Source organism: Sminthopsis crassicaudata, chromosome 5 (genome assembly GCF_048593235.1).
Source record: "Sminthopsis crassicaudata isolate SCR6 chromosome 5, ASM4859323v1, whole genome shotgun sequence".
Classification (NCBI taxonomy): Eukaryota; Metazoa; Chordata; class Mammalia; order Dasyuromorphia; family Dasyuridae; genus Sminthopsis; species Sminthopsis crassicaudata.
This window is the reverse complement of record NC_133621.1, coordinates 140043499-140058371: the sequence shown is the minus strand read 5'-3', so window position 1 is coordinate 140058371 and position 14873 is coordinate 140043499.

The following is a 14873-nucleotide window of genomic DNA, read 5'->3' as shown; positions in this document are numbered from 1 at the left end:
AAAGCCACCAATTAACACCAGGGGGGTAAAAATCATAAAGGTTTTTTTTAACAATGTGATAAAAAAGTGGTAATTTCTTTAATGGAACAGTAATACCTGAAATTTCTATCTTGCCTCCAGGATATTTACAAATGCCCTTCTTCTAGTCAGGTTCCGTAGTACTCTTCTGTCTAATGTATTTAAGGAGTGAACAGATGACTGTGTCTACTAAGTGACAGAAGATTCAAGAAGATATAAGTACTGCAATTAAAGACACAACAAAATTAGTCTGACATATATAAGTAATCTATATAACAGTTATGTACATATGAAAATTAGCCATAAATGATTTTTTATTAAATGACTATAATTAATATTCTGTTTAAATACATTACATGAGTATTATAGTCAAGCCAAGTTAAAATAACATTTAATAATAAAAAGAAGAGAAAAACTAAGTTTTCCTCTTCTTTTTATTATTAAATGTTATTTTAACTTATTGAATAAAACAAGAATATCTATAATATAGTACAATAAGAAGGATCATTAATAGTCAAAATAACTTATTAATTCAAGGTTGTTCTTAAGATAATATTGCCATTACAACATTCTTTTAGTTCTATTTCTTTCATTCCTCATTGTCATGTAAGCATTTTCACATTTTTCTGAAATTATTGAATTTGTCATTTCTTATAGCACAGTAATATTATATACCACAATGTATTTAGCCATTCCTCAAATGATGGGCATCCCTGGAATTTCCAGTTCTTTGCCACAACAAAGAGAATTCCTACAAACATTTTGGAATATATAGGTTCTTTTCATTTTCCCCTAATTATCTTACAAAATAAAAAGATAGTGATGTTGCTGGGTCAAAGGGAATAGGTAGTTTAATAACTCTTTGGGTATAATTCCAGCTATCCAAAATGGTCAGTTCACAATTCACAATAAGGAAGTTTTTTACTGATGACTTTTTTATATCCCCTTAGCTTCTGTCAGTATCTCCTTCCTTGTCCATCCATAGACTTATCCCATATACCCAAATAACATGAAAAACTACATTTTCAATAGATACTATCATACTAAAAACTTTAAAAGTCTATAAATTACATGGAAGAAAAAGCTTAAAATAAAGACCTACTGGTAGAAGTCAAACCATGTGGGAATAGGCTAAAGTATGCATTGTTCCAATTATCTTGTCTGCTACTAAAGTTGTACTCGAAATGCTTTCAGAGAATCTACAGAGCTTATATTCCAATATGTTCATGCAATTACAAAAAAGTAACACTTTCCCCCACCTACTTAGTAATTCAAAGAACTCTAAATATAAGAGAAAATTGTAGAATAGCATCTTGTCCAACAGTTATTTCTGGAAGAATTCTGGCAAATAATATGAGACGAAAGAAAATAATAACAATGACAAAATTTTCAAATCCACAGAAGTAAAAGAGATCTTTAGGGAGGCAATTGAAAGGATGTTTTTCTTATAATTTTGTTAAAGTAGAAAGACATATTTTTGATAAATTGTAACCATTAAAATTTAAGGTTTTATGTAAAACTTTTTGATTTTATATACTTTAATTATTTATAGTTGATTGCTAAGTTTTAAAAAATATTTAAAAAACATTTTTTTCAATTCATTACTAATTTTTAACATTCTTTCCTTTATAAAGTTTGTGTCCCAATTTTTTTCCCTTCTTCCCACCCCCTCTTATATTCACTGAGAAGGTAATCAACATGATTTCAACTGGGCTTGTAAAATCACAAAAATATAGTTCCATATTTTATTTTTGTTCAGCCATTTCAGTCATGTTCAACTCTTTTTGACCCTATTGCAGTTTTTCTTGGCAAAGATATTGGAGTGATTTCCCATTACCTTCTCCAACTCATTTTACAGAAGAGGAACTGATGCAAACAGGATAAAGTACCTTGCATGTGGTCACACAAAATGACGTTTCTGTGGCCAGATTTGAACTCATGAAATGAGTCTTCTTGACTTCAGGCCCATACTCTACTGCACCACCTAACTGTCAATTTCTATATTAGTAATTAAAAAAGCAAGAAAGGTAGAAAAAGCTACAATTTGCACTCTTTGTCTCACTTTATAGGGAAGTGGGAGGGGAAAGAGGAAAAGAAGGAAAAGACTAATAGAAGGGAAAACAGAAGTATTACAGGAAAGGTATACAAAGGGACAGGGTAAAGGGGGAGGGCTATTTGAAGGAGATGATCATCAAAATCAAAATATTGGAGAGGAGGGAAGGGAGAAAGGAAAGAGAAAAGCATAACTTAGGGTAAATAAGATGTCAGGAAATATAGAATTAGTTATTTTAACTGTGAATGTGAATGGGATGAACTCTTCCACAAAACAGAAGCAAATAGCAGACTGGATTAAAAGTTAGAATCCTACAATATATTGTTTACAAGAAACACATTTAAAGCATAGTGATATATACAGAGTGAAGATAAAAGGCTGGAGCAGAATCTATTATGCTTCAGGTGAAGTAAAAAAAAAAAGTAGGGGTAGCAATCCTGATCTCAGATCAAGTAAAAGCAAACATAGAGTTAATTAAAAGAAATAAGAAAGGAAACTATATTTTACTAAAGGGTATCATAGATAGTGAAGCAATATCAATACTAAAGATATATGCAACAAGTGGTATAGCATCCAAATTCCTAAAGGAGAAGTTAAGAGAAATTCAAGAAGAAATAGACAGCAAAATTATACTAGTTAGGGTCTTAACCTTGCTCTCTCAGAACTAGATAAATTGAACCACACAAATAAATAAGAAAGAAGTTAAAGAGGTAAACAAATTATTAGAAAAATTAGGTATGATAGATCTTTGGAGAAATTTGAATGGCGACAGAAAGGCTTTACTTTTTTTCAGTGGTTCATGGAACATATACAAAAATTGACCATGTATCATGGCATAAAATCCTTTTTTTAAAAAAATAGTTTATATAGTATTGGAGTTTATGTTCTTTAAATATTTGGTAGAATTCACATGTGAATCCATCTGGCCCTGGAATTTTTTTTTCTTGGGGAGTTAATAGCTTGTTCAATTTTTTTCTAAATCCAATTTTTCAAAATTCTAAATTCTGATTCTAAATTTCTAATTCTAATTCTAATACCTAAATTCAATTTTTCTAAAATTAGACTAGTTTATTCCCTCTTCTGTTAACCTTTGCAATCTATATTTTTATAGATATTCCTGCATTTCATTTAGATTATAAAATTTATTGGCATATAGTTGGGCAAAATAATTCCTAATTATTGTTCTAATTTCTTCTTCGTTGGTGGAAAGTTCTCCCTTTTCATTTTTTGAGATAATTTTATTTACTTTTTTCCTTTTTTTCTAATCAAATTAATTAAAGGTTTATCTATTTTGTTGTTTTTTTATAAAACCAACTCTTAGTTTTATTTATTAATTCAATAATTTTCTTATTTTCATTTTATTAATCTCTTATTTTCAGAATTTCAAATTTGGTATTTAATTGAGGGTTTTTAATTTATTCTTTTTCAAGCTAGTTGTAAGCACAATTCACTGATCTTCTCTTTCTCTATTTTATGCAAGTAATCATTTAGAGATATAAAATTTCACCTTATAATTGCTTTGGCTGCATCCTAAAAATTTTGGTATGTTGTCTCATTATTGGCATTTTCTTAGATGAAGTTATTAATTGTGTCTATGATTTGTTTTTTCACCCATTCATTCTTTTGGATTGAATTATTTAATTTCCAATTAATTTTTGATCTATATAATTTTGGTCTAAAAAATGCATTTACTATTTTTGCCTTTCTGCACGTTTCTGTGGCCAGATTTGAACTCATGAAATGAGTCTTCTTGACTTCAGGCCCATACTCTACTGCACCACCTAACTGTCAATTTCTATATTAGTAATTAAAAAAGCAAGAAAGGTAGAAAAAGCTACAATTTGCACTCTTTGTCTCACTTTATAGGGAAGTGGGAGGGGAAAGAGGAAAAGAAGGAAAAGACTAATAGAAGGGAAAACAGAAGTATTACAGGAAAGGTATAAAAAGGGGCAGGGTAAAGGGGGAGGGCTATTTGAAGGAGATGATCATCAAAATCAAAATATTGGAGAGGAGGGAAGGGAGAAAGGAAAGAGAAAAGCATAACTTAGGGTAAATAAGATGTCAGGAAATATAGAATTAGTTATTTTAACTGTGAATGTGAATGGGATGAACTCTTCCACAAAACAGAAGCAAATAGCAGACTGGATTAAAAGTTAGAATCCTACAATATATTGTTTACAAGAAACACATTTAAAGCATAGTGATATATACAGAGTGAAGATAAAAGGCTGGAGCAGAATCTATTATGCTTCAGGTGAAGTAAAAAAAAAAAGTGCCAGACTTAAACCTATATTATAAATAAGCAATCATCAAAACAATTTGGTACTGGCTAAGAAATAGAGTAGTTGATCAGTGGAATAGGTTAAGATCACAGGACAAAATAGTCAATAATTATAGCAATCTAGTGTTTGAGAAACTCAAAGACCCTAGCTTTTGGGATAAGAACTCACTCTTGGACAAAAACTGCTGGGAAAATTGGAAACTAGTATAGAAGAAATTAGGGCTTGACCCCACAATTATCACTGCATACCTAGATAAGATCTAAATGGGTTCATGATTTAGGTATAAAGAGTGATATTATAAGTAAATTAGAAATTAGATAATTATTTTTTCCTTTTTGAGCCAATTCTGATAAGAGTGAGGTTCAAGCCTTCCTCATCACTTAATTCATAATCCCTCCCCATTATAAAACATAGTATAGTTTATCACTCAGATCTGTGGAAAAGGAATGAATTTGTGTCCAAAGAAGAACTAGAACTTATAATTGAACACCAGATAGATAAATTTGATTATATTAAGTTAAAATTTGTATACAAACAAAGCTGATGCAGACAAAATCAGAAGGGAAGCAGCAAATTGGGAAACTATTTTTACATTTAATGGTTCTGATAAAGGCTTCATTTTTAAAATATAAAGAGAATTGACTCAAATTTATAAGAATTAAAGCCATTCTTCAATTGATAAATAATCAAAGGATATAAACAGACAATTTTCAGATGAAGAAATTAAAACTGTTTCTGATCATATGAGAAAGTGCTCTAAATCACTATTGATCAGAGAAATGCAAATTAAGACAACTCTGAAATACCACTATACACCTGTCAGATTGGCTAATATGACAGAAAAAAATATAATGATGAATGTTGGAGGTGATGTGGGAAAACTGGGATACTAATACATTGTTGGTGGAACTGTGAATGGATACAGCCTTTCTGGAGAGCAGTTTGGAACTATGTTCAAAAAGTTATCAAACTGTGCACACCCTTTGACCCAGCAGGCTTATATCCCAAAGAGATCTAAAAGGAGGGAAAGGGACACACCTGTGCAAAAAATGTTTGTGGCAGCCCTTTTTGTAGTGACAAGAAACTGGAAACTGAGTGGATGCCCACCAATTGGAGGATGACTAAATAAATTATGGAGTATGAATGTTATGGAATATTATTGTTATATAAGAAATAATCAGGAGGATGATTTTAGAGAGGCCTGGAGAGACTTACATGAACTGATGCTAAGTGAAATGAGCAGAATCAGGAGATCATTATACATGGTAGCATCAATATTATATGATGATCAGTTCTGATGAATGTGACGCTTTCCAACAATGAAATGATTGATGCCAGTTCCAATGATCCTCTAAAGAGAGCCATCTATACCCAGAGAGAGGACTGGAAACTGAATATGGATCACAACATAACATTCTCATTCTTTTTGTTGTTGTTTTCTTTGCATTTTGTTTTCTTACTCATTTACTTTTTTTTTTTTTTTTTTTGGATTTGATTTTTCTTGTGCAGCAAGAGAATTGAATAAATATGTTATACATATTGCATTTTACATATATTTTAACATGTTTAAATATTGCTTGCAATCTATTTGCATTCTATATATGTATGTATATTTATAAAATGAGGCCCTTATGAGAGAACCTTATTATAAAATATTTTGGATATTATTTCATTTTCTGTGGTACCTGTTCTAATCCACTCTATTATCCACTTCCATTTTATGGTAAGTTGAACTCATTCATATTCAATTATGATCACTGTATTTTCTATCTATTCTATTTTCTTCTGATTCTTCTCTTTTTTCCTCTTCCTTAAAAGTCTGTTCTGTTTCTAACTACTGCCTCCTTTATACTGTCCTTCTTTTATCATCTCTTCTTTTCTTTAATTCTTTCCCCTTCCTACTTTCTTGTTGAGTAAGTTACATTTCTTAACACAATTGAATGTGTGTGTGTGTATTCTTTCCTTTTTGAGCCAATTCTGATAAGAGAGAGGTTCAGGCCTTCCTCATCACCATAATCCCCCTCCACTATCAAAGCTTTTCCTTGTGTTTCTCTTTTATGTGAAAATATCTTCCCCATCTACCTTTTTCTTCCCCCTTCTCCCAGAATATCCCTCTTTTTCAGTTCTTCATTTTTTGGAAGATAATTTCAACATAATCTACTTACATCCCTATCCTCTAATCATCTATCTATGTAAACTCCTTATAACTTCCATAATAATGATAAAAGTCTTAGGAATTAAATGTATTATCTTCCATAGAAGAATATAAACATTTAAAATTTGTGGAAATTCTTATGATTACTCTTTCAAGTTTACCTTTTTATCCTTCTCTTGAGTCTTGTATTTGAATATAAAATTCTTTATTCAGCTCTGATCTTTTCATCAAGAATGCTTGAAAGCCCTCTATTTCATTAAATCTAAAATTTTTCATGAAAAAGGACTGCTATTTTTAGTAAACTCTTAGTAAACTATGAACCAAAAGCTCATGACATTTCAGTCAAAAAAAGTCTAATACAGTCTTATTTTCATTCAATTGTTTTAAATTATGTACTACTTTTTGTGACCCCACTCAGCCCTCTTTTCCTTTCCTTGGTGTTTAGATTTCATCTACAGTACTGTGTTCTGTTCTGGGAACTATACTTTAGGAAGAATATTGATAAGCTGGCATGCCATTTGAGAATCTATGTGGTCAAGTAGATAAAGAGTAGTGCTTGAAGAGAACTGGGAACTGAGTGAACCACATTGACTGTATCTTGTCAATCAATTCTGGATCTAGCTTAGTTCCCTTTCTATTCAATCATGGATCTATTCTAATTTCAACTTTGTTAGAGAGTTTTAAATAAAATAGTTATGGGTATTGTGAGGAAACATTCCTTCATGGGAAGGAAGCTAGATCACCTCAAGTTGTTGCTTAGAGACCATAATTAAAAATCTAGATTATGCTGATCAGAAACCTAGTCAGATCCCAAGACTGATGAAAGGAGTTTTCTCACAATTATACATCTCAAATAAACTCATATATCTTATCTGAAAATTGGTCCCTTACTGGCCAGTTATTGTTTTCATATTCTCTGAGCAAATACAGACACTTGGGAGGAGTAGGATGCCTCTTTTTCTGATTTCAAGGAATTGTACTTGTTTGTTCTCACCCTCTCAACTGAGAAAACCCCAATTTCTTTTCCTTTTTTTAATTTAATTTTTTATTAATTTTATAATTATAACTTTTTTTGGCAGTACATATGCATGGGTAATTTTTCCAACATTATCCCTTGCACTCACTTCTGTTTCGAATTTTCCTCTCCTTCCCTCTACCTCATCCCCTACCCAATCTCTTTTCCAATTAGAAATAAGATTACCTATTTGTATATTCTGTTTTGTATTCTGCTTATTGTTATCTTTTAATGCATAAAAATATGTCTCCTCCTATAATTGACAAACTGAGGAGTATTTGTTATGTAATTGGCATGTATTGTTTAATAAATCATTATGCTTGGAAGCTCAAACCTTTTGTTTCCTCAATCATTTCAATTAATCTACCTGCAACAATCAGGGTCAGGAAGGATTAGATAAGTTATATCTCTTGCTGGCTCTTAGATCCTGGGCAAGTAATAAACTCTCGTTGTACCAGACAACTCTCTAAATTTTAATATCTTAAGCTGTGGAGAAGGTGTTGATCCACATTAGTGGAAGAAGGCCTTCAGCATGAGTTCATTACACTGATGAAATTATAATACTATTTAAAAAAGGTTTGAAAGACTGAAAATTATTTTGGGAAGATTCATCTGGCAGTGATAGAAGGAATTAAATGGAGAGATTGTCATTCTAGATACCATTTGGGAGGGAATTACCACGGTCATTTAAGCAATGAATTGCCCAGAGGCTGAAAAAAAAATCCCAATCATATTCTACTCATATATTTAGCAGTGCTTTGTTTAGAATAAAGTAATTCATGTGTGGATCAAGAAAGTGTAAACAGAAATGAATTTTTGAATATAAAGTATAATCTTATATAGAATAATCTTATCTTTTATCTGATGTTGAGATAAGTTTTAACCTTTTAAACATTTAACTTAAGTTAAAAACTGCTGTCTTTCTCTAACAAAAATTTTATTTGAATAGAAAATCATTAGTCTTCATTGTAATGTTGATTTTTAAGCTACCTAATGAATTTAAAGTCATTGATTTTTAGCTTTGAAATCAACATTGTCATAACCAACATTTTTAGAAAGTACAATTGTTTAGCTTTAGTTTTGCTTCCAGACAATTAGTTAATTGCTTTCCTGTTGGTCAAAGAAATAAGGGAGAAAAAGCACTCTTTAGCTATGTCCATTTATCTCTTAATTACTTAGTCTAGTATGACTCTTAGGTGTACAGAGTGAATTGTTTGATGCTGCTCTGTACCTGTTGATTTCTTCTGAAACTCAAATTTTTGTGCCACCTTTCCTGACTTTGTGATTATATTTGGATTCTACTCAGAAATATGCCTTCAAGAACTGTAATTCTGATCAAGAATTCAGTTTCTCCTTGAAAATATCTCACAGCTTATTCTTTGTGACATCATGCTGATTACCTTTGTTCTTGCTTGGATGTGCTGAGATGGCTACAAGTCTTTGAAGTTCTGAAATTTAAAAAAGAGAGCAACTGAAATGTAAATTTGGGTTCAGTTTTCATATAGAAATGATCCTCAGTATTGGAAATGAATAAATTTGTTGGTATAATATAGTTGTTGCTAGCAAATGGGGGAAAACAAATAAAAAGGGCCTTTGAAAGAGAAATACATTTTTTTGGATGTACTTATGGACTAGCTAAATACATTATATAAAATCGCTACTGGGCTTAAATAAGGCCACTTCCTCTCTCACTCTTTTCTTAACTCCTCACAGTCTGGTTTCTGATCTCATCATTTCACTAAAACTGCTATCTCTAACGCTACCAACAATCTCTTAGTTGTTAAATCCAGTGGCCTTTTCTCATTCTTCATTCTTTTTTATCTCTCTGTAGTCTTTGAAACTGTTGATCATTTTCTTTTCTTGGATAGAGTCTTCTCTCTAGATTTTTGGGATATCATTGTACTGGTGCTCTTTCTATCTGATTATTCTACAGTTTCCTTTTCAGAGCCCTTATCTAATTCATCCCCACCAACTAGAGATATCTCACAGAGGTCTGTCCTGGGCTCTCTTCTCTTTTTCTTCTATACTACTTCACATGGTGATCTCAATTTATCTCAGGGGTCATGTGTATCCTGCCTTAACCTGTACAGTCTTAATATTTTTGATAATTTTCAGTCTCTCACTTTGAACTGCCTTTCAGATATCACAAACTGGAAGTCTAGAAGACATATTCCAATTTAATGTATACAAAATGAATTCATTTTCTTTCCCCCCATATATTTTGCCTTTCAAAACTTCCCTATATTACTGCTCCTTACTTCCTCTAACCTTTTTTCTTAGGTTAATCCTTAGTTCCTCACTATCTTTCACCTTCCCAATATTTGTTATGATATAGCCAACACCTATAAATTTCACCTTTGTGATATCTTTTTAATATATGTCCCCCTCTTGCTTCTACTGCTGTCCACAATCTGGTGCAGGTCTCCATCACCTCAACTGCAATAGTCTGTTAATTTGTCATTCTACCACATCTTTCCCAACTTCAATCCATCTTGCAGCTACCAAAGTGATTTTCTTAAAGCACTGGTCTAACCTTGTCACTCCTACTCAGTAAACTCCAGTGGCTCCCCATCACAACTACCATCAGATAAAAATTCTTGGTTAGGCATTCAAAGTATTTAATTACTTAATGCCTTTACCTTTTTAGAATTTTTATTCTTTACACCTTATCCAATATACTTGCCAATCTAGTGATAATGGCCTCCTTGCTGGGCCATGAAAAAGACACTCTAAAGCTTTTGGTTTTTACTTCTACTCTTGGCTTCCTTGGCTTACCTCAAATAGTAGCTAAAATCTTTTCTACAACCTGTCTTTATTCTAGTACCTTTCTTCTAGGAATGATTTCCTATTTATACTATATATATATATATATATATATATATATATATATATATATATATATATATATATATATATATATATATATATATATATATATATATTTGTTGTTGTTGTTGTTATTGTTGTATATTTATTTACTTTTTATCTCCCCCATTAAACTGTATGCTCCTTGAAAGAAAGAACTATTATTTACCTTTATTTTTTTTTTTTTTTGTATCACCAGTGCTTAGTACAATACTTGGCACAGAGGAGGCAATAACATATTTATTGACTGACTGACAGACAATAATTCATGACTATTCTTTTTGCTGTGTTACCTCATCTCTTCTATTAAGTTGGTTCACACATGCCTTCTCTATTTTGTTCTATACTATCTTCACTACACTGGAGCTGGGCAAGGAAAAAAAATGTTGTATCTTTGGAAGAGCCTATTAGAGGGAGTGGGTAAAGTAAGGTGAAGGTTTAATTACTTTGTTATGGTTTCCCAGTCCACTATTACTGCTTTTGAGGTCTTAAATGTTTCCACAAAAAAGGAAAACTAGTCAGTTAACATGCATTTATTGAGTACTTATTGTGTACAACTTCTGCACTAGAGTAAGCACGTAGAAAATAAAGAAAAACATACAAATAAAGCCATTCCTTTCTAGTAAAGTACATTCTTATAGAGGAGACAAAAGATAAATGTGTACATACATGATATATTCAGAATACATAAGGATAATGTGAGATCCTAAGGCATTAGTCACTGAAAATATGGGAAAAGTCTTTTGCAGAAAGCTGAGTACTGAAGGGAGTCAGAAACTAAGAGGTGAAACAGAAAGGCATTTCCATGATCCCAGATACAAGCTTTTATTTCATACATTTTAAATGACAAAAGGGAAGGAAGCCACAAACCCTTTTTTGAGACACCTAGGGATATGAGAAGGGGGAAAAGAATACATTGCATCTGGACCTAGTCACTGGAAAGACAAATACATTCTGACCTCTGGAGGACAGAATATGTTAGGAGAGGAAGCTAAGATATGATGATCCTTAGGTTATATAACAGGAGGATGAAGAGAATTTATCATCAATGCAAAAGGCAACTCTCATGCCTTAGTGATTGGGTTATGGCAAGTCCTCATCACTCCTTTCAATATGGTATATGAACACCTGTATTGGTCCACATGCCAAAATATTCTTAATAACATCTAGGATAGCCAAATGTTTTTATGTAGAGAGATTGAGGTGCTTAGCAAGTAGCTAGGTGGTACAATGCATACCTTAATGGGTCTGGAGTCAGGTAGATCTATGAACAAGCCATGCTCCAGATACTGCCCAAGTGTGTTTCTCTGAGCCAGTTACTTATACTCTGTCTACTTTGGTTTTCACAATTGCAAATTAATAATAATCAGAGTAACTCTCAGGATTGCCATGATGATCAAATGAAATATTTGTAAAATGCTTAACAGAGTACCTGGTACATAATAGGTGCATAAAAGTGCCTGTTCCTTTCCTTACCTCAATTGTAATAGGAAAAGAAGTGCCAATTATTTGGAACTGAAATTTCCAGCATATAGAATTCTTAAAATGGATCATTTCAGGAAAAAAAGGATTATTTTAGGAGGTAAAGGCAGAAGAATGAGGTTCGTCTATAGCAGATACAGCCTGCTACAAGAAAACCTAGATGTCCTATCAATAAAACAAAATCACATTAAATTTTTGGACTTCCACAAATGTTTGCTCTAAAAGTATCAATCCTATATTACTTTTGCTCTCAGACTCTACTCTGAAGTTCTTTTGTGCAGGGATGCGCAATAATCCCATCTGTTCCACCAAATATCTATTTGCGATTAAAAATTATTAGACTGCTCCACCTCAGTCATGCTACTTTGCATGCCATATCTGCCCCTCTCTTATGCGTTTATTGCATACTAGTTTTATTTGAACTTATTTGAGTAGATGGAGTCTCCTTTTATTAGACTATATGCTTTGCATCTTTGTTGGGATTATGTTTGTTTTTCCTTTTTATACCACAATGTCTAGCACAAAGAATTTGAATCTGTTGTGAGAACTGGAAAAGACCTCAGAGATTATTGTCATGTTTCTATTTTAGATATCCTCTATGGTATATTCTAGTTCTGATATTAATTCTGACAATCTAGGAATATAGGATTCAGAGACAGGAGAATTCAATTCTAGAGTAACTATTGCTGGTGTTAAGCTATGAGACCACAGTTAAGTCACATCTCTATTCTGAGTCTTAGTTTTCTCACTTGGAAAGCAAAGTACATGAAATTGATCATCTTCAAAGTCTCACTGAATTCTGATGTTTTTTACTTTCTGGTGCAATGGAAAGAAGACTATTTGGAATTTATAGGACTTAGGTTCAATTCTTGGCTCTGCTACTCTCATACTCTCATTAATCTTGAATAATTAAGCTTTACTCAGTCTCACATTCTTTATCTATTAAATTAAGGAGCTGGATAAGATAAATAGTAATGACTCCCAACTATTATTCTTTAATATATTAATTTATAAATAGCATGTTGATTTTTAACCAGGAATGTGCTTGAGCCAGCTCATATTGTTGAATTTTCAGTATTAGTTTGTGACCAAGAAACCCAGCAGAGCTCTGAAAGAAGATTAAAATCATTACCTTTGAAATCAGCAAATGACACTGAACAGTCACAGACAACTTTATTATATTTGATCAGTTCCCTGCCCCAGTCTTCTAGTGTGGGATTTGATTTTGTTTTCTACTGTTATCTTATGATTTATTTAATTGCATTCAGAAGTGGCTTAAGGTAAGGACCTTGTCTTACACATATTCCATTTTGCGAAATGCCATAATACTCATGACATTTTGTAGATAATAAAACAATAACTATTATAGGCTGTCTGTAGTCTTAAACTGACACCATTGATAGTAACAATATGCTAAGATACCACACTTGGCATTCTGTTGAATGCCAGAAACTATTGTGTTGATTTTTGCAGTTGTTAAGAATGAGAATATTGATTTTAATCAGAAGAAACAGGGGGAAAATTGTTATAACACATGTTTTTATTCTCTCCCCCTTGGTCTTTGAGAATGTCATGAAAAATGAAAAGATTAAATAATACTCAAAAGAGTTTCAGGGTGGCTTTCAAATAGTGACTTAAGAATAGAGAACTCTGTCTTTGTGTCTGTCTGAGTGTCTCTGTCTCTGTCTCTCTTGTAAAGAAAATATTATACCAATGGGCAGGAGCCTGTCTTTAGAATATCTCCAAAATGAAAAAGAAATGCTTTTGTTTGAAATGTAAAAGAGTGATTATGTTTCAAGTTAAAATAAAATGGGAATGATCTGGGATCCAGTCAAATTGGTTCATTGTTTCGCTTGTGATGAATATAGGAAGCCTAATAACCACAGGTGTGAATGCTGTGAATGCCTGTCGTAGATAGAGGAAGGGTCCTATTCCTGAAATTAAGAAAAAATATTTAGATGACTCTCTGACATGCCTTCTGATTAGATTAAGTCAATGCTATTCTCTATTGAAATAAAAATAAATTTCTTCTGAATCTGTTTTTCAAGTAGTTAGTCAACTAGTATTTATTAAGCACTTATTATGTGCCAGGTATTGTGCTAAATATATAAAGAAAATAATCTCTGTGGGAAGGCAGTACCAAGATGGTGGAGTAAAGGCAAGAATTCACCTGAGCTCTCCCTCAAACCCCTCTAAACAATGACTTTAAATAATGACTTTAAACAAATTCCACAGCAACAGATCTCACAAAATGATGGAATAAAATAGTTTACTATTATTGCATAATAGTAAATAGTTAGCCCAAGATAACTTATAAGGTCAGCAGAAAAAAAAATCTATTGTACCAAGGAGAGAAAGGAACACAGCCCAGCTAAGGTCTTATCACTGCAGACTGGGCCCCAACAAACCAGAAATAGGTATTGAGATTACTGAATCATTGGCAGTTGTGGTGGTTTCCAGACCTTTCAGCCCACAGATACTTAGGGGATCAGACAATGGGTCAGAAGGAGATTTACATGAATTCATTTGTTGGCAGCAGGGACAGGACTCTATTGCATTACCTATAGTTGGATCTGGGTCACAGTCCTGGGTCTTAGTCCTAGTGAGAGAAGGAGTACTAACACAGCAGATTTTGAAGCTGAGAACCTGGTCACAGTTCTAGGGTAGAAAAGAGTTCCTGTGGTCACCCATAAACCAGTGCATAGTACAGCAGAATAGTAAACACACCTCTCCTTAAAGAATACCATCTTGAAAGAGCCAAAAATGTACAAGTACCCAGAATTACCTCTGAAAACAGTTGCACAAAAATTTGAAGGTTAGGATAGTGTCCCCTCCCCTTGGGAAGCAGAGCTGCACTTTAGCATAGAATTAAAATTCAAGAAATAGATTGGAAAATGAGCAAACAACAGGAAAATTTCTGACCATAAAAGTTACTATCATGACAAGGAAGCTCAAAAATACACTTGAAGACAACAAAGTCAAAATGCCTGCCTCCAGAGCCTC